Consider the following 20,386-nt stretch of genomic DNA (forward strand, 5'->3'; position numbering starts at 1 on the left):
ATATATATATATATATATATATATATATACATACATATATATATATATATATATATATATATATATATATATATGTATATATATATATATGTATATATATATATATATATATATATATATATATATATATATATATATATATATACATATACATATGTATGAGGTTATTCAGGTACACTGTAGAACTTGGTGCTGGAAATCAGTGTTCGAGCCTCAGAGTTGCGTCCAAATCCGGTTATTGTAGAGTAATGACGTAATGTATGCGTGCCTGAAAATGTATTAGTTTTGGGTGGATTTTGCGCTATATAAATATGCTAAAAAACAGAATAAAAAAAAGGAGGAATAGCCCACACTTACTGTCACAGGTAAGATGGTTGCAAACGATATTAATAGCACAATATATTGTGGTAGGGCGGAGGAGCTGCATTTTATAAACACAATAAATACACAGACAGAGATAGATAGTTGAAGTGGGTTCGGGCATGTGTGCTCGACTCCATTTTATTATGTTGTTGTTGGTAAGAAGTAGAATAGTACTCATGATATTATATACAGATATTTAATCATAAAAGGTTTATGACTTCTGCTGTACAAAGATAGTAATATTGTATGTCAAATAATACACAGAAGATTCTATCGTAAAGAGTTCATAAGTTGTGGTGTACTGAGGTAGGGGCGGTTTGTGTGGAGCCTGCGATGATGCGTGGTCCAGGCAGACCACACTGGTAAAAATGTGTTTTGACTATTGAATTTTGCCTTTACAAGGGCAAGCAGCGACTATTTACGGTGTTTATAGTTAGTGGTACGTCTGGTGTTTATCGTGTGCTCACCCTGAGATGATGCGTGGTCTGAACAGGCTGCACTGAAATCATTCTCTGTTGCATACTGGACTATATGAACTTTGAGGGGGGGGAACTAGCATTGATGGTTATCAATTGCTGTGAAAACTAGGTGTACTGATTGCTCCTCATAACAAATTAAACAATTCCTCTTCACGCAGTGCATTGTAACTTTCACAAATTGGGGACGTATGTCTGGTGACAATGTTGAAGGTGATACCCCAGAGGTACTCGGTATTGCTGGTGGTGGAGGTACAATTCGGCGCAATCTTGTACATTGTTTGTTATCATAGTTCACATGATGCAGCTATTGAAGGGGCTTGCACATACTAGCAGTGCAACAGCACTATTTTTTTCTCTGCTTTAAATAAATTGAGGATGAATTTAATGCTGTCTGTAGTGTTGATAAAAAGGTAAATTCAAGTTATGAACCCTACTGTGCACAGTGTACATAGAAGCTAGTGGTCAGTACAGTTATAGAACAATGTCTTTTTTCACTTATTTTAATAAAATCTGAATACATACAGTATAATTGTCTCTGCAATAAATAAATCAAGGTTTTATTTCCTACTGTCTATAGTGTAGATGCAAAGGTGAATTAAAGTTTTATACCCTGCTGTCCGCAGTGTAGATCTTAGGAGTGCATCATCTGCAATTATGATTGAAGTGGAAGATAGAACATATATGCAGCGTTCATTTTATTATTCAACTAAATGTATAAGTTATATAAAATACGTTTTTCAAGGAAGCATAATAAAGGGATATTGTGTAGGGTTTGATAGGTGTTATACTTAGTTTGGTTTCTACTGAGTTAGTGGTATCTAAAACAAGAAGGTTTTGTGGAGCCTGCGATGATGCGTGGTCGGGGCAGGTTGTACTGAATGTAATGTTTTTTGTGTTGTGAATGGTGCCTTAGTGAGGCCACGTGATATTCATTTTTAGTGCACTGAGTTACTAGCACCTTTGGTGCTTAGTGTGTACATATTCTGTGATGATGCGTGGTCTGGGGGAGGGGGTCACAGTAATTGAAGTAATGTTTTTTGTTGATTGGATTCTGCATTAATTCCATGTAAAAGTGATAGTATGCTGACATAAAACTGTTCACTCTTCTTTCCGGAGATTTATGGTGCACAGAGTTAGTAGTATCTTTGGCACTGAGCTTGTACTTACCCTGCGATAATTCGTAATTCAAGGGGGCTGTACTGGGAGCAATGTTTTTTGCCTAGTGAATTCTGCTTTAATAAGGCTAAGGGAAAATGACTTGTGGTGCAGTAATTTAGTGGTACCGAAAGAACTCCGCATGTGTGTACCCTGTGATGATTCGTGGTTCGGGGGGGACACAGTGGTATAATGTCTCTTGTCTACTGGAATGCGTCATGTACAATCGTCATTCTATCTGAAAAAATCTGAACACATACAATATAATTGTCTATGAATTAAATTAATCAAGGTTGAATTCCTTATTGTCCGTAGTATACATGCAAAGGTGACTTCAAGTTGTGAACCCTGCTGTCCGCAGAGTACATCGAAGGCTGTAGTTGACACAGACATCGAAGAATGCTTTTTTTGTTACATACTTTAACAAAATCTGATGACACAGTACTATTTTTCTGCCTTAAATAAATCGAGACTGAATTTTATGTTGTCTGTAGTGCTTATGTGCCACTGGTATCAAGCAGTAAACTCTTTTGATTGCAGTGTACATTGGAAAACACAACTTACTACAGTCATTGAGGAATGTTTTTTGTGGCATCCTGTAAGAAAATAATCTTTGCCTTACATAAATCAAGGATATCTTAAATGATGTCCGTGGTGTAGATGGAAAGCTGAATTCAAGTTGTGAACCCTTGTAGATTTAAGGCAGTAGTCGATACAAAGATCGATGAATGTTATTTTGTCACAGTTAACAGAATCTGAGAACACAGTACAATTGTCTCTGCCTTAAATAAAGCAAGGCTGGAGTCAATGCTGTCCGTAGTGTTGATGCAAAGCTGAATTCAACTGGTATTAAGTTATCAACTCTACTGACCGCAGAATAGATTGAGGGCAGTTCTCAGCACAGATAATGAAGACAAATTTAGATCCAAAGTTGAATTCAAGTTGTGAACCCTGCTGTCCACAGTGTCGATGGAAACCACTAGTTGATACAGCCATAAGTCTGCGGTGCTGTGGCACTGAGTTCGCAATCGGCCTATATCGAGGGAGCACGCTGTCATGGAGGCAGCCACGTGGCAGGTGGGGACCTTTGCTGCGACGCAGTCTCTTCTCTTTGCAGAAGTGAACCAAGTCCAAAGCGTAGCCTAATTATTTATAGTCGTACGTTGGTGTTGTTTGCGTTGGACTAGCCTACTCCTCTTCTGTTTCAAAGGGGGGGTGAACATAGCTACATGACCGAAATATTCCCCAGTGTCTGAGATAATATGGTTTCATCCACTATTCAATACACTACAAGTATCAATGGTATATCTACACACTGAAAAGTTTTTGATTTCTATAGTGAATTGTGTATAGTATTTCACCGGTAGTCTTAGCGTTGTGTACATTATTGTTGATGTTGGAGTTCTTTTCCTTAAACATACTTGGTTGTCACATCTCTGTAGATTCAGCTAGTGTGCTGTTGAGGGGATATATTATTTTGGAAAGGTTTGTTGTCCTGTTTTGGGCTGCCTTTGAGGGAGTAGGAAGGAGAGGTACGTGAGGGTGGTTGTAGTGGTAGTGGCGCTGAGTATTGTGATTTTGTTGTGTGTCGGAAGTGTATAATTACAATCTCTAACACATATTGCTCTTTAAACATGGGTGTGAGTTGGATATAATTCATGTATTACATGTTTGACGTTCTCACAGTAGTTAAATGTTGATGTTAATGTGTTAGTGGTAAGTGGAACTATTGCCTCATCTTTTACATAGAATTGCAGATTTGGTTTCTGGTAGAAAATATGGGGAAGTGGTCAACATAATAAGTAGAAACTGTCATTTAAAAAAACCTTTAAAATTCACTGAAAAAACGTAGGTTTCAAGCAGGTTATAGTTAGGAATTATCATTTAAAAAAACCTTTGAAATTCACTGAAAAAACCATAGGTTTCAGGCAGGTTATAGTTAGGAATTAGCATTTAAAAAACCTTTGAAATTCACTGAAAAAACCATAGGTTTTAGGAGTGGTATAGTTAGCTGGACATTTCACTCATACAAAACCATTGAAATTCCTCCGTTATGGTTAGTTGTACTAACTGTAACTCTGGCTCCCGCAATCCTCTGGTGATGATGTCACATATTACATCATTCATGACATGGTCAGTTACATCACTGATGACATCACTGATGAGATCTCAAATTACATCACTGATGACAACATCCACGTGACAATCAGATACACCTCATCATACACTAGTATAACCTTTCATCACTCACTAAAAAATACAGAGAATCATATTTGAATCCATTGACACACCATTACAAGTATCTAAAAACCTACTCAGTGATTTCTAGATCTATACACACATCTAATCAATTACCTATAGATTCACTCATACATGCTGTCAATAATCAATAGAACACTATGAAATATACTTATACACTGATGATATCACTGATGACATCTCAAATGACATCATTGATGACATCACTGATGACATCATCCATGTGACAATGAGCTACACCTCATCATACACTATTATAATCTTTCATTACTCACTGTAAAATATAGAGTACCATATTTGAATCCATTGACACACCAATACAAGTAACTAAAACCCCATTCAGTCATTCTTAGATCTACAAAAACATGTAATCAATTATCTATAGATTCACTCATACATGCTGTCAAGGATCAATAACACTATAGGTTATAGGGATATTATAGTTATATATTGACATTTAAAAAACCTTTGAAAGGCACTGAAAAAACCATAGGTTTCAGGCAGGTTATAGTTAGGAATTATCATTTAAAAAACCTTAGAAATTCACTGAAAAAACATAGATGTCAGGGGTGTTATAGTTAGCTCGACATTTCACTCATACAAAACCATTGAAATTCCTCCGTTATAGTTAGTTGTACTAACTGTAACTCTTGCGCCCGCAATCCACTGGTGATGATGTCTCATATTACATTATTCATGACATGGTCAGTGACATCACTTATGACATCTCAAATGACATCACTGATGACATCATCCACGTGACAATCAGATACACCTCATCATACACTAGTATAACTTTTCATCACTCACTAAAAAATACAGAGTGTCATATTTGAATCCATTGACACACCAATACAAGTATCTAAAAACCTACTCAGTGATTTCTAGCTCTATACAGACATCTAATCAATTACCTATAGATTCACTCATACATGCTGTCAATAATCAATAGAACACTATGAAATATACTTATACACCTATATTGACATTACACACCAGCACACATCCTATTTACTTATGCAGTCGCCCTGCTCACCTATGCAAACAATGGATCATACTTATATTTACTGAGCTACACACTTATACAAACACCACTTCATGTAATCATATAGGGCCCGATTCACAAAATGAACTTAAGACTAAATCCTAAACTTACTACTATTTGGTATTCACAGAATGCACTTACTACTTTCGGGATTCACAGAGTGAACTTACTACTTTCGGGATTCACAGAATGAACTTACTACTTTCGGTATTCACAGAATAGACTTAAGACTACTAACTTTACGTCCGAACTCGGGCCGTAAATTACGGCCCGGGGGGCGGAATTTCCGGCTTGGGGGCGGAGCTTGCGGCCTGGAGGCGGAGCTTGCGGCCCAGAGGTGGGCATTTCAGCCATGCCTAAATCCCCACTTCTGTTCCGCAAGCTCCGCCTCCGGCCCGGAAGCTCCGCCTCCGGGCCGCAAGCTCCGCCCCCAAACCGGAAATTCCGCCCCCGGGCCGTAATTTACGGCCCGAGTTCGGACGTAAAGTTAGTAGTCTTAAGTCTATTCTGTGAATACCGAAAGTAGTAAGTTCATTCTGTGAATCCCGAAAGTAGTAAGTTCACTCTGTGAATCCCGAAAGTAGTAAGTGCATTCTGTGAATACCAAATAGTAGTAAGTTTAGGATTTAGTCTTAAGTTCATTCTGTGAATCGGGCCCATAGATAGTAACTCATACTTAGTGTTTTAGAAAATCACTATTACAAGGATACAGTTATCCATACAGTCACTCATGCAATCACTGAGTCTTATGTATACTTATTTATATACAACAAATGTCACATGCAGTGCCTTTTATTATTCTATTTTTTTGGACATGTACCATTGAGAGATATATTTGCTCATCAGCACATCCATATACATATTAATTTCATTTCATTTCATAAAACTTTATTCGGTATTGCATCAAGTAAACCATAAAAGTCATAATAAAAATATACGCAATCCTTGGATACATACATTGATTAATACATTAAAAATATAAAATTCATGTTTTCTGAAATGTGAGTAAAATGCTACAGGTACAAAGGTAAATGTCAAAATCTCACCGGGTAAACACATAAAACACATATGTATAATGAAAAGTGCAACAACCCCCATGGTTGGCTAATATTCTAGACGGGCTCTGGTTCTCATCAATGATTTTAGGTACCCTACAATAAGAATAATGCACTCTGGTTTCAACATCTGAAGGTACAAAAGAGCTGGACGCACCTGACAAAAATTAAGCCTCCTTAAGAGCGGAGTAAAAAGTGTCTCCGGGGCACATCATAATATTTACAGCAGAACGTGAAGTGAAGCAGGTCCTGTGGAGACAGGTTGTCACAGCCACAGGGTGCTAACACTTGACCTCTTCTGGACCCCTTAGGCACCGCAATCAAAAGATGAAAATGATCTAACCGGAACCTGGTCAGTAAAAAACGCTCGTAGGTAGTCAGGGTCCCCAAAAGATAGGGCTCTATTGATGGCTCCGTTATTAAGGTCAGGTATTTACGGACACTGGGTTTGCATAATTCCTGAACACTCCTTTCCAACCTCCTTCTAGAGAGGAATACATCTTTAACAGATACAACGTCTTTTCTTGTGATGGTTAAGGGTTTAAGAAAGAGATGAGGGCATCCCAACTCCGAAAGGCGACCTTTATTATACCATAGCCATGGGATTCGGGGGAATGTGGTCCAGGGACATACAGTTCGTCATAATTTGCTGAGGTAATTTTAGGTCTGTATTGAGCCAGCACTTGAGCCAAAAAACTAAAGGGCGCAGAAAGAGAATATCACATTAAAAAGGGGATCCCCAATTCTTCATGGGCTATAAGGTTCGATAAGCCAGAAGGCTTTCCCAGAAGGCGTTTTAAAAATGTGTTTTCTCCCACCTGCAAAGGGGCTGCCGTGGTGTACCCCCACACTTCACTACCATACCTTATGGCTGAAATGCCCTTCGCCTTGTAAATTTTCACCATCGCTGCAATTGGGCGCTTGCCCATCTTAGCGGCAAAACTGGAAATTGCACCCACTGTTCTGGTGAACTCCCCTCTTTTCCATTGAATGAGAGGCCCCCATTTCAAGCACTCATCCAACAATACCCCTAGATATGAGAAGACAGAAGTTGTGGGAATCTTCTCGAAGCCTACTGAGAAACAGAACTTTTTCTTTTGTCGTAGCGCCACCTGCATGATGTAAGATTTGGCATTGTTGATCTTTAGATCGCGAGACCCCATAAAGTTCACAAAGGAATCCAAGAGGCGTTGCAAACCTCTTGATGTACTTGCTATCAGGACAGCGTCATCCCCATATAGGAGGACAGGGAGACCCCTGCAACCTACATGCGGAAAGTCAGCCCCTGTCGCTACCAGGGCTTCCTCCAAATCGTTGATATATAGATTAAACAGGAAGGGTGCAAGGATGCAGCTCTGCCTCACCCCTCTCTCAACATCAAATGTCCTGGATACCCGGAGGTCCTGCGAATATCTGACATTTGCTTTGGTTTCTCTGTGCACATCCATCAGAAAGTCCACGATAGGGGCCTCCACCCCCATGGCCCTCATGGACTGCCACAGCTTGACCCGATTAACGCAGTCAAACGCGGACGATAGGTCCATGAAGGCCATGTAGATCGTACCCGGCCAGGCCATCGCGTACTTGCCAAGGATAAGATACAAATTTAGACATTGGGCCACCATTGACTTTCCTGCCCTGAACCCATATTGGGTATCAGAGATGATGTTGCCTTCCTCTGCCCATAAGGATAGTTTTTCCAATAGGGCGCCTCCCATCACCTTAACCACAGAACCGATAAGAGAGATAGGACGATAACAATGGGTACTGTTGCGATCCCCTTTTTTAAACACTGGGATGTTGGTAGAGATTGCCCAGGCGGCAGGGCAGCCGTCTATGGCCGCTACATTTAAAACCGTTGTAAGGACTGGCCCAGAATGAGGGATCCGATTTGAGAAGGTCTGGCGGGAGTCCATCTGGACCCGGGGCCTTATTGCTCGTTAGGCTTGCAATACCTGCCTCTATCGCAGCCCTCTCAAATACCATGGGAGCAGTAGTTGGTATATAAGGTGATTGAGCAGGGTTGCCCTTTTGGGCCTTGAACATTAGTTGGAAATGGGCCACCCATTCCTCTTCTGTTATGTGAGAGCCAACTGTATTACTGAGATCTTCTAGAAACAGTGGTCTGTTGACAATGCCCCAGAAAAGTGAGCAATTCCTCAGCATGCTTGCCTCCCCCAACTCCCTTCAAGTTTCCTCCTTAATCGCACTTTAAGGTTTGGCTAAGGCCAGTTTATATCCTTTCCGACAGTCCTGAATGTGGGTGGAATTCCGCAGAACAATTATTAGTGCCTCCCTTAGCTTACGGGCAGCTTTTGAACAGGACGAGTCGAACCATCTCGGGTTGGAATTAGGGACCCGGTAAGCTGGAGCCCTAGGTAGCTCCTCTGCTTTACTTGTGATAGAGCAAAAAGCATTAATAACATTCCCTGGCGAACTCTCCGGGTGGACACAGCGGGCAAGTTCATCTACGCACGAGTCTCTAACCTCCCTGTAGAAGGCATCCGGGTCGATCTGAGACCACTTTCACCGACGCCCACCATTTGTAGGTCTCATTATGCCCTTTGCTACCTCCCTGGGCTTACTAGAAAAAAGCAAGCCACAAAAATGTACACAGAGAGGGTTGTGGTCGCTGTAACCTATGTTTTTGATGGTAAACCTCTGAAAAAGAGACTGGAAGTTTGAGGAGACTAGAATGTGGTCTATAAAAGACCCCGCGCCTCTCCCTTTAAAAGTGGGAATTAAGATTTTACTGTTTGGAGCGGAAAGGGACATCAATGAACACAGGTCGAATTCATTTATTCAGTTATTTAATTCTTCCCCCTGTAAAGAGTGTTCATAGTGAAACCCCTCCTTTCTATGACATCCCATCTTGCCCATGGGTGAATATTGAAATCTCCCGTTACCATCAGGGGTTGTGGATTTAAGTCGGACAGCTTCCTTATATAGGTTGTTGTAATACTTTATTCGATAAAATATATCATAAAAGTACAGACATAAAATCACATTAAACAATTACAAGTATTACTACAAATCCAGTAAAGAAAAAAATCATTGTTACAAACAGTTAAAAATATGGAGAAAAGTCTACAGAGATTTATATAAAAAGGATGCATTCTTAAGACATTAAAAGCAGTCTAGATCGTGTGAACCAAGCACTTGCCAAATACTTAGCTATCCCGCAAACTATGTACATTGAGGTAGTGTTGGTTAGAATAATGCACAAAGCTGATCTGTGGTCTCTGACGCCCATATCCCTACACACAGGTTTCAGCCATTTTGCCCTAGCATGTTTATAGGCATTACAGGCAAACAGAAAATGGCCAAGGGATTCTACCGGACACGGGCAACCTGGACATTTTAGATCATGAACCCTCCTGCCCTTCTACCCTTCCATAAATTTTTTTAGAGGTAGGGTGCCATATCTTAATTTTAAGAACAGGGTTCTATCTCTGGGGGTCTGGATAAAGTCCAGAAATGGTTCCAATTTTCTGCTGGGTTTATGATCGAGAAAGTTGTTGGTCAGAGATCCCCAGCTTGAAATAATGAGATCTTTGCCCTCTGCCCATTTCCAATATACTTTCTTAACAATTTGTTTAGAGGGAGGGGACTGCAAGGCCCAAGACTCAGCCAGTCCTATAGATTCCACCAGCTTTTTAAAATTGTTGAGCCACCTTATTTTGCCGGAAGCATTCAAAGTGATTAATTCGTCCAGCACTAGGGCATAGATTACTAATTCAGGGGTCCGTCTTAGTCGCACCCAGAATAGCACAGGGCGTATTTGGACTATTTCTACAATTGGTCTTTTGCCCATATCATAAAATAGTGGTTTCAGGGGGGTCGAAAGGGGAAGGGAAACTAGGTCTCTCAAGAACTTATTCTCTGCAATAGCCAGCGCCTTGCTATTCTCCGCGCCCCATAGTTCAGAGACATAGACTGCAGAAGATAAAGCTTTCCCCTCGTAAACTGCCAGGGCGGGGGCTACCGGTCTACTGATTGAAAGACGCTGGTTCTTTAAGATGGCTCCGGAGGCCCTTTTGAGATTTAGGACCATTTTAGATATATGTGAGTCCCATATCATATTGTTACTAAGCCTGACCCCAAGGTAGTCTACCACTTCTAGGGGGGTACCATTCAGGGAAAGATGGACTTTCTTCGAATTCCTTTTAGCAGATAGTACCATCAGTTTGGTTTTCATGGTATTGACTGTTAGCCCACGTTCTTTACAAAAGATACTGAAACGGTCAAGCAATTTTTGTAACCTTTGGGGGTTTTGGACATCAAGAGGGTATCATCCGCAAAGAGAAGTGTGGGAGTTTTCTCTCCGACTAGGACAGGATGACAGGGGCATCCGCTGGTTCCTCCTGTAGGTAGTCCACCACCCCATTTATGAAAAGGGAGAACAATGTCGGCGCCATCACACAACCCTGCCGCACGCCTCTATTGACTGGTACCCTCTCTGTCAATTGGCCCTGGCTCCCCCACCGAATCCTAGCATAATTATCTTCATGGAGTTTGATGATATATTGCAACAAATAACCAGGGAAGCCCATGCCTGATAAAACCGCCTAAAGTTTTGCACGGGGATGACATCAAATGCTATTTTCAAGTCTATGAAAGCCAGGTACAAGCTTCCCTTGTGGATAAACACTGTCTTCCAGTAGACTGCACAGAACCGGAATACCTGGTCCATAGCACCAACATTACGTCTGATCCCCGCCTGAAAATGGGTCAGGATGCCACCGTCTATTAGCTTTATAGAGAGGGTGAGCAACCCAATATACCCTTGCGAGCTTGGGCAAATAGTATATTTGGAAAAATGGGCCAGCAAGAGGTTTTATTTGAAATTCTTAGTGTCAGCATATAAGGGGCTCAGGTTGATTGGGTACCCACACTACTGCTTGTTAGTGGCTGGATGTGATTTATCTAATACAGATCAATAATGTTACCGCACTAACACAATGAAATGAAAAAATACAATAACCAGGTTGTTGAGTCAAAAGATTGTTATTTTCTTTGTAATAGATGAATTCAGTCAATGATAAAAATAGGGTACAGAGAAATGCATTTGAGACATAAAAGGAGTATCTTATATGCTCCAATCTTACATCACAAAATGAGTCTATACTGCTGATAAATAGTAACACAATGATGTCAAATAAATAAAAGAAAATTAATGATGACTGATAAATAGTGAGCAGAGTTAGACTTGGTAGTCGACGTTTCGGTCTTTGGGAAGTAGTTTCATAAGACCATCATGAGGAGAGAGGCTTTATGCATTATAATTGATGACCCTAGAGAAAACTGTAACAAAATAACATAGCATTACAACCTGGTTGTGTTGAGTCACATAAATAATATGCATGTCTATTCGCAAAGGATAAAGTAGGAGAACACTTTTACAGCAATTTAATAATAAGATGCAAAAACACATTAAAAACATGTTGAGTCAGTGTGGCGACTTAATATCAAGTCAAGTCAACAATTCATGACAGATAACAAGCTATTGAATAAAGTTGGCTGTGAATAAAACTCACTTACATTGAGGTAAAGCAACATACACTTCCAAAGAGGGTCAGTGATGCTTGTTGAAGTGAATCGAAACGACAGGGAAACTCTGCCAGCTATCAGGTCAGAAGTTTAAGGCAACAGCAATGCTGTAAAACAAGGATGGCAGGTTCATGATATTATAAATTAATTGTTTGATCTAGAGCAGTGAACCAATTTTGTGGAGAGTATTACCTTGTGCCTAAATATCAGATACACAGCAGAAAAAATGCAGGTATCAAAGTTGGCTTCAGTGGCAGCTAGTGGGGGGTCACGACCTGTGTGTGGAAAAGATCGATCTTGTTACAACTTAAAAAGCTTTCTATTCCTAGTTAATGAAAACACTGAACTGGGCTTATTACTAGAGGGCACAGCTCCATCGTGTCCAAGATGGATCATTGTGGACCAGACTTGTGCTAACCATAGGTCACAAACAAGTGGACCTGAAGGTTATGTCTATTGGTACCGAGTGGTTATTGAGAAAGAAATCTTGCATATGGAGCTAACTGTATCAGGGACAAACCTTAATCACGACCAAAACAGTTGCAATGCTAGGGTGGAATAAGATATCCTTCAGACTTATAGTTGCAGGGAACATACAGAGTGCATTCAAAAACGTCCGATGAGTTACGTTACGTCGGGCGTTACTGATGGCATCGATTTACCAGTTTTGGAGTGTTTAAACTTACTAGGCATGAGTAGTTTGATTAAGGAATAAAGGTCCACACGAAAGGGACTCTGTAGCTAGAACAGAAGAAATACGCACTTACTTGTGAAAAAGGAACGAAGCAACGAAGTTTACGACGTCGGCAGCAACAGCGCATCAGTTTGAATACAGTTGATAGCTTCCGTAAAAAGGTGCTGCTATTTAAATCGGTGTACGTGGTCTGGAGGCACAAACTCTCGCGAGATTGCGGCTCACAGGAAACAGTGATGGGCCATATTAGAACGTGTAAGGACAACCGTTTTATGGTTGGCATCCTATGATATTAAAGGACTTTACAGAAATAATGATGGAATTGTGTTAGAAACAACTAAGTTTTCGAGCAATTATAACTCAGCATAGTAATAATTTGTAATTTAGGCGGCCAACTGAAAAGTGGTTGATCATTCTGTGATTAAGGCCACTAAGTCTTTAGACAATTGTAACGTAGCACAGTGGTAAAATGTATTTTAGGCGACCAACTAGAAGATAGGTGAACGTTACGTGATTGAGGTTTAGGAATCCTAGAATACGTGATGTTCACGTGAAAAATAGCAATGCGGTGTGAAGAAATCATCACTCTGAGATTAAACGACAACAGTTACATTTGATGCAGTGTGACTTCATTGTTGAGGTGCGAATGCATGATTGTAGTAACTCTTGACGCTGTATGGTATAGTCTCAGAAATACAGTTACACAGCACACTTGATGTTATTGTTGTTATAACATGAACAAATTCAGAGCGGTTCTGTCGCCATTGTGGTGCGCGCACAATCTTTAGACAGAACAGAAAGATACAGCAGAACTCGAGATTAATTTAAAGCAACATGATAAAAAATATTCATTGACATGTCTAAGCTTGATTATAGTCCTTAAAGTTGGAAAATATAAGTTCTGGACATTATAGGACAGGATGACCATATTTTTACTCATAGTGTAAGGAGTAAGCATGACTTTAGTCAGAAATTGTACAAGTTACAGCGAAAAATTGTACAGGTTATAGGGAAAGACACATGAAAAACTGACAGATTGTTATAAATATAATCAGTTCAGACATGCTAGGGTGTGCCATTCAGTGGAGGAGTTCATTCCGTGTTTTACACTATCTGCCATTTCAATCCATCGATTTTCTTTCAAAGTGAAGATTCTATCGACATTTTTCTATTAGCCACAACTCAATTCGATTTATGATGACCCTGCCAACGACCTTTTGAATGCTGTCAATTAAACTTATTGGTCTATAGTTGGCAGGGTCATCTCTATCACCTTTCTTATATATGGTGATGACCTCTGCACCCTTCCAGGATTCGGGGACAGGATGGCCGTGCTGGATTAGGTTCATTAGACAGGCTATAAAATCTGCCCATATTTTGGGGTCATGCAGTAGTAAATCCCCCGGGAGGTCATCTGGGCCGGCTGCCTTCCCTGGTATTATTTTCAAGATTACGTCATGAACCTCCCGTGAAGAGAAGGGCTCTTTCTTACAACCTAATTCCAAACCAGGTAAGCTTAATGTTTCCCTTACTGAGGGTGTTGTGTAATCTTGCTGACTATCCTCGCAGTATAGTTTTAAAAAATGAGAGTGCCATTGGTGTTCATTTATATGATTTGGGATCAGATCAGCCCCCCTTCTATCAAGGACATTGATCAGCTTCCAAAACTCAATAGCATTTTTCCCCCAAGCTGCATCCTTAAGCTCCTGCCAGGGTTCCTCCTCCCAATCCCTTTTAGCTATATTAATGGTTTTATGATACTCTTTTCTTGCTATTCTTACTGCTACAGGGTCCTTGTTTCTTATGGCTAGCGTTATGGCCCTCCTCTTGGCCCTGCAGCTTGTCGTGTACCAGGGATTGCCCGTGGAGGATTTTTGTTTCGGTTTAGGATTCCCCTGAGGTTTCTTTTAAAAAAACTCCCCTATTTTATCTGTTAGCTTCTTGTACGATGCTTGTACGTCCGTAGCAAGTGCATGGGACGCTGCCGAAGCAACGGCTACAAGGCTATGGGTTTTCGATAAAACTAACTCTTTTATACTATTGAGTTTCCCCTCCGTGGAGAAGTGTGGCTCAGGGGTTAGAGGTGGCAGACCCGGAAGCTGAGATCGGTCCTGGACCAGGGTTCAATTCCCCGCCTCGGCGGGTCTTGGGCTCAAAAATTCCACGGACTTGATAATTCTCGTACCGGTGCCTACTCGACTCATGGGTTCACACTCTGCGACTCTGGGCAATAGCTTGCTTAATCTCCACTACGGCCCCTCGCGGCGGGATGCCTGGCTTTTACCTTGTGGATACTCTGCTGGGGTTATCTCACAGGGAATACCAGGACGGGTTCCCAAGGCAAGCGCCTTGATGCCTTCGGGTGATACGTGCGCTATATAAATCGCAATACATTTACATTTACATTCTTCCCACTTGACCGTTTTCCTTTTTAGCTTCCGATTGCAATTTGAGGGCAGAACCTCTTTTGTAATCAACACGGGACCACCACTCTTACCAATCCTATTTGCCCAATAGATTTCCATACATAAAGGATTATGATCGCTATCGAAGGGCTGTCTAACCTCCATATCTACTAAATCGGTCCAGGATTGAGTGTCCAGGAGTATATAGTCAATTCTAGAGGGGCAACCTATCCTATTATAGGTCATTGCCCCATCCCGGTCTGAAATGGTTCGCCCGTTTAAGGCCCATAGATTATGTTCGAGAGCTAAAGCATTCAACTGGATAGCTCTAGCTGTCCATTTCTTGATGAGGGGGAGGGTTAAAGCAGGTATAATCTGCCTCCAGTCCTCTGGGCTGAAACCTAGCTTTTCTTCGTCATCTAGGGGTTCGAATGTGCAATTAAAATCCCCACCCACCAGTATTTTAGATGTAGTAGAAAGGTCAGACAGTCTTACATCCAACAACTCTATTGTGGGCGAGATTAGACCACCCTGTATGCCTCTTGCGTAAACACAAAAAAGTTCGAAAGATGTGCCCCCTGATGGACTTTTTAAGGAAATGTGCAAGATGTCGTTAGAAGGGACTTTGTGGGTGGTAACTACACAATTCAAATTCACATTAGCCCAGATATGCAGGCCACCTGAAGGCCGGCCTTTCCCCCCGTGACTGCTGGCGTAAAGTAAGTAGAGTACCCATTTTTGTATAGTGGGGTCAGTGACCAGGTTTCCTGGAACATACATATGTGGACATTTTTAATAAAATCATTCCAATCTGGGTTAGCAAGATTTTTCTTTAGCCCAGCTATGTTCCAAGACAGAATCTTAATAGAGAAGGGGGTTTCGGGTAATTCCATAACTGTGACTGGGATACTAGGTTCTGTCACTCCCAGACTACTTCTAGTGGTCCCCAGGCTGGCTATTATCTCTCTATTGCTTTTTAGTTCATCCCGGGGGACAGCTCTCATCACACTCTTTTCCATTTGTGCAGCAGGCTGGGTTAGGAGTCAGTCGACTGCTTCCAATCCACTGAAACGATTATAGCAAGGGATTAGAGAGTAGTTAAGCTGTGGGCCGTGCCAATCCCCATTAAACTGAGTTTCACCTGGGATAAATCTCCCTGCTCTTCTCCCTACTGTGTTCCAACCTCCGTCGTCGCCCCTGCCCAATTGGTTGCATTCCAGGCTCTCGATGGCTCACCCCTCATCCCCCTCCTTATGTGGTTAGGAACTCTCAGCCAGCTCCACCTATTGTCTTGATGTTCCGTACGTGTGTAAAAGTATGACAAGAGTTTAACCCTGATCGTAGAGAGGTTGTTACTTGGGGGCCCGAAACAGATATGGTCCACCAAGCGTGGGTCCTCAAATGTGACAACAACACAGTCACCATGTAAACTTTTCTTATGCTCGCCCACCCCAGGTGCTCTCTCTACCATTAGAATTTTACTGTTAATGTTAGGAGGGGGGGGGAGAGTTACTATTTAACCAATGGCAAACTTTGTTTTTGAGAGCCCAAAACGATTCATGTGTTGCAGGGGCTAGCTCAGGGACACCAGTTAGAACTATCACATAGGGACAGGCGTCAGGTGGTAGGTTAATGTTCCTACGTGACTTTGATTCCTCGGGATGGGAAGGAATGGGGTTGGGGATCAGGGTGGTTGGGCCAGCTGCAATCTGAGGTGTAATGATCATGTTAGTTGCTGGCTTGGTAGCACTAGCTTTGTTCCCCTTAGGGGTGGAATTTGTGGCAGAAAGAGTTTTGGAGGGGCAGGTCTTGGGGGTAGGGATTTTCCCTACTGTGGTTCTTAGTGGTAGGCGGAGGATTACGAGCAGGGACCGGTACATTGGGTACACTATTCCCTGGTTTTAGTTCATGGTGAAGAGACTTAAGCTGTTGCTCTATGCCTTGGAGTCTACTCTCCAATGGCGAGAGAAGAGACTTCATAGGATCAGATAGAGTGCTTATGAGCGGGCCATACTCATCCTCCAGATCCTCTGAAGTCTCTTCTAGACTACTGTCACCAGGTACAGTACCCAAACTGCTGTTCAAAATTGTATCATCTGGGGTACCTAGTGATTGAAGGCGATGTGACTGATGTGCCTCTTCTCTCCTTGTGCTGGGTCCCGTGTTTTCCCTCCCCTCCTCAGTGCTACCACTGCCAGTAATCTTATCACTCAATCGTATTGGCATAACTTGATTATCTGTGTGGACACCATTAACCTTGATGGAACACCTTTTCGATTTAGGAATTGCTCCTTCAAGTATACCCCTTTGGGTACAGATATAAACAACAAGTGGGGACAATGAGTTGTTATCCTGAGCGGTCAATATATCAGAGGGCGGGACAGGGGGATCTAGGGTGACAGTATTGATACTAGGGATAGAATGGGTCACATAATCGACCTCCATAAGGTGAGTATCAGGGATAATTAAGGCTTTGACAGGGGTACGCGCAGAGGCTATATTGCCTAATGACGACCTTTTAGCATGCGCTAAGTCCTGAGAGTCTCTTCTTTCCATAAGTACTATGCCTTGATCTATTAGGGAGTTAGTACGAAGAATTAAGTTATCCAATGTGCCAGTCAGTTTTTTAGCTCCCGCCGCAGCCTTGCTACGGTTCTCACGAGAAGACATCGGCAAAGCCAAGGTAGTGACAAACTTACAATAAGGTTAGGGCACAAGATGCTAGCAATAGGAATACAAATTAAGCTGGGTACTTAACGTTTCTAGGCTCCTCAATAAGTGCAATTTAGCATGGATACAGACAAGAAGAAATAAAAGGGGTCAATAACGACGCAATAATAGGCCACAGCAATGGAGGTATACTTGCTGTGTGGGTGACTTTGGAGGAGTTAGTCAAAGGGCCTGGCCCAGTCCAGTCTCTGCAGGCCTTGGAGGGCCATAGAGGGCCCGCCCTTTGCCCGGACTTCGCCCTGGGCTTAGTCCCGTGCGCGTCCCGCGATGTGCGATGAGTAATAGGTTATATACAGTATAGGAGGCGGGACAAGGACGGGAAGAGGCACCAGCTGTGTGTGTTGGGCTGAATGCTGGTCCTCGCAGTCCCGGTCTCCCATTCTCACTCCTCCCAGGTGCTCCCGTCCGTAAGCTGCACAGGCTCCCAGTGGCCCTCGTGATCCAGGCAAAAGGGGGCTCCCTGCAGCAGTGTTCAGCCAGAGAAAATATCCAAAGTCCGATTACCAGCTAGCGAGCGGCACCCGCGAAGCAGGGGCCGCGAGAGGTGATGTAGCGCTGAGAGGAGGCGGGGCATGGCCGGGAAGAGGCACCAGCTGTGTGTGTTGGGCTGAATGCTGGTCCTCGCAGTCCCGGGCTCCTGTTCTCACTCCTCCCAAGTGCTCCCGTCCATAAGCTGCACAGGCTCCCAGTGGCCCTCGTGATCCAGGCAAAAGGGGGCTCCCAGCAGCAGTGTTCAGCCAGAAAAAATATCCAAAGTCCGATTACCAGCTAGTGAGCGGCACCCGCGAAGCGGGGGCCGCGAGAGGTGATGTAGCGCTGAGAGGAGGCGGGGCACGGCCGGGAAGAGGCACCAGCTGTGTGTGTTGGGCTGAATGCTGGTCCTCGCAGTCCCGGGCTCCCGTTCTCACTCCTCCCAGGTGCTCCCGTCCGTAAGCTGCACAGGCTCCCAGTGGCCCTCGTGATCCAGGCAAAAGGGGGCTCCCAGCAGCAGTGTTCAGCCAGAAAAAATATCCAAAGTCCGATTACCAGCTAGTGAGCGGCACCCGCGAAGCGGGGGCCGCGAGAGGTGATGTAGCGCTGAGAGGAGGCGGGGCACGGCCGGGAAGAGGCACCAGCTGTGTGTGTTGGGCTGAATGCTGGTCCTCGCAGTCCCGGGCTCCCGTTCTCACTCCTCCCAGGTGCTCCCGTCCATAAGCTGCACAGGCTCCCAGTGGCCCTCGTGATCCAGGCAAAAGGGGGCTCCCAGCAGCAGTGTTCAGCCAGAAAAAATATCCAAAGTCCGATTACCAGCTAGTGAGCGGCACCCGCGAAGCGGGGGCCGCGAGAGGTGATGTAGCGCTGAGAGGAGGCGGGGCATGGCCGGGAAGAGGCACCAGCTGTGTGTGTTGGGCTGAATGCTGGTCCTCGCAGTCCCGGGCTCCCGTTCTCACTCCTCCCAGGTGCTCCCGTCCATAAGCTGCACAGGCTCCCAGTGGCCCTCGTGATCCAGGCAAAAGGGGGCTCCCAGCAGCAGTGTTCAGCCAGAAAAAATATCCAAAGTCCGATTACCAGCTAGTGAGCGGCTCCCGCGAAGCGGGGGCCGCGAGAGGTGATGTAGCGCTGAGAGGAGGCGGGGCACGGCCGGGAAGAGGCACCAGCTGTGTGTGTTGGGCTGAATGCTGGTCCTCGCAGTCCCGGTCTCCCGTTCTCACTCCTCCCAGGTGCTCCCGTCCGTAAGCTGCACAGGCTCCCAGTGGCCCTCGTGATCCAGGCAAAAGGGGGCTCCCAGCAGCAGTGTTCAGCCAGAGAAAATATCCAAAGTCCGATTACCAGCTGGCGAGCGACACCCCTCTTCCTTATATAATGACTCAGTAGAAAAATGCTACACTCCTTTTTTCCATTTGGTGGATTGTAAAAGTTAATCAGAGTTAATTTGTGATCAATCAATCAATCAATCAAAAACATTTATATAGCGCGCTACTCACCCGGAGGGTCTCAAGGCGCTTGGGAGGGGGGGTCCGCTACTGTTCGTACAGCCAGGTCTTGAGCTGCTTCCTGAAGGCGAGGTGGTCTTGGGTCAGGCGGAGGTGGATCGGGAGGGAGTTCCAAGTCTTGGCGGCCAGGTAGGAGAAGGACCTTCCTCCTGTTGTGGCTCTTCAGATGCGGGGGACGGCGGCGAGGGCGTGGCTGGTCGATCGAAGCTGGCGGGTAGGAGTGTAGAAGTTGAGGCGGCTGTTGAGGTATCTTGGGCCTTGGTTGTGTAGGGCTTTGTGTGCGTGGGTGAGGAGACGGAAGGTGATTCTCTTGTTGACCGGGAACCAGTGCAGGTCTCTAAGGTGTCCGGAGATGCGGCTGTGTCGAGGGATGTCAAGGATTTATTTATTTATTTATTTATTGCCATTTGTAAAGCGCGACAAATACCCGCAGGCGTCTTGGCGCTGGTTAATTTGCAAAATTTAGATCGGTGATAAAGTGCTCTGTGTTTACCAGTATTTATAGGAGATATTGGGTGAACAACCACGTCTTGAGTCTCTTGCCAAATTGGAGAAGGGTTGGACAAGCTCTAATGTCCAACGGCAGAGTGTTCCACAGTTTTGGTGCGGCGACCGTAAAGCGACGGTCTCCCCATGACACTGTTTTGATGCGAGGAACCACTAGGTGGTTGCAGTTGG

This window comes from Lissotriton vulgaris, chromosome 6 (assembly GCF_964263255.1).
Source record: "Lissotriton vulgaris chromosome 6, aLisVul1.2, whole genome shotgun sequence".
Lineage (NCBI taxonomy): Eukaryota > Metazoa > Chordata > Amphibia > Caudata > Salamandridae > Lissotriton > Lissotriton vulgaris.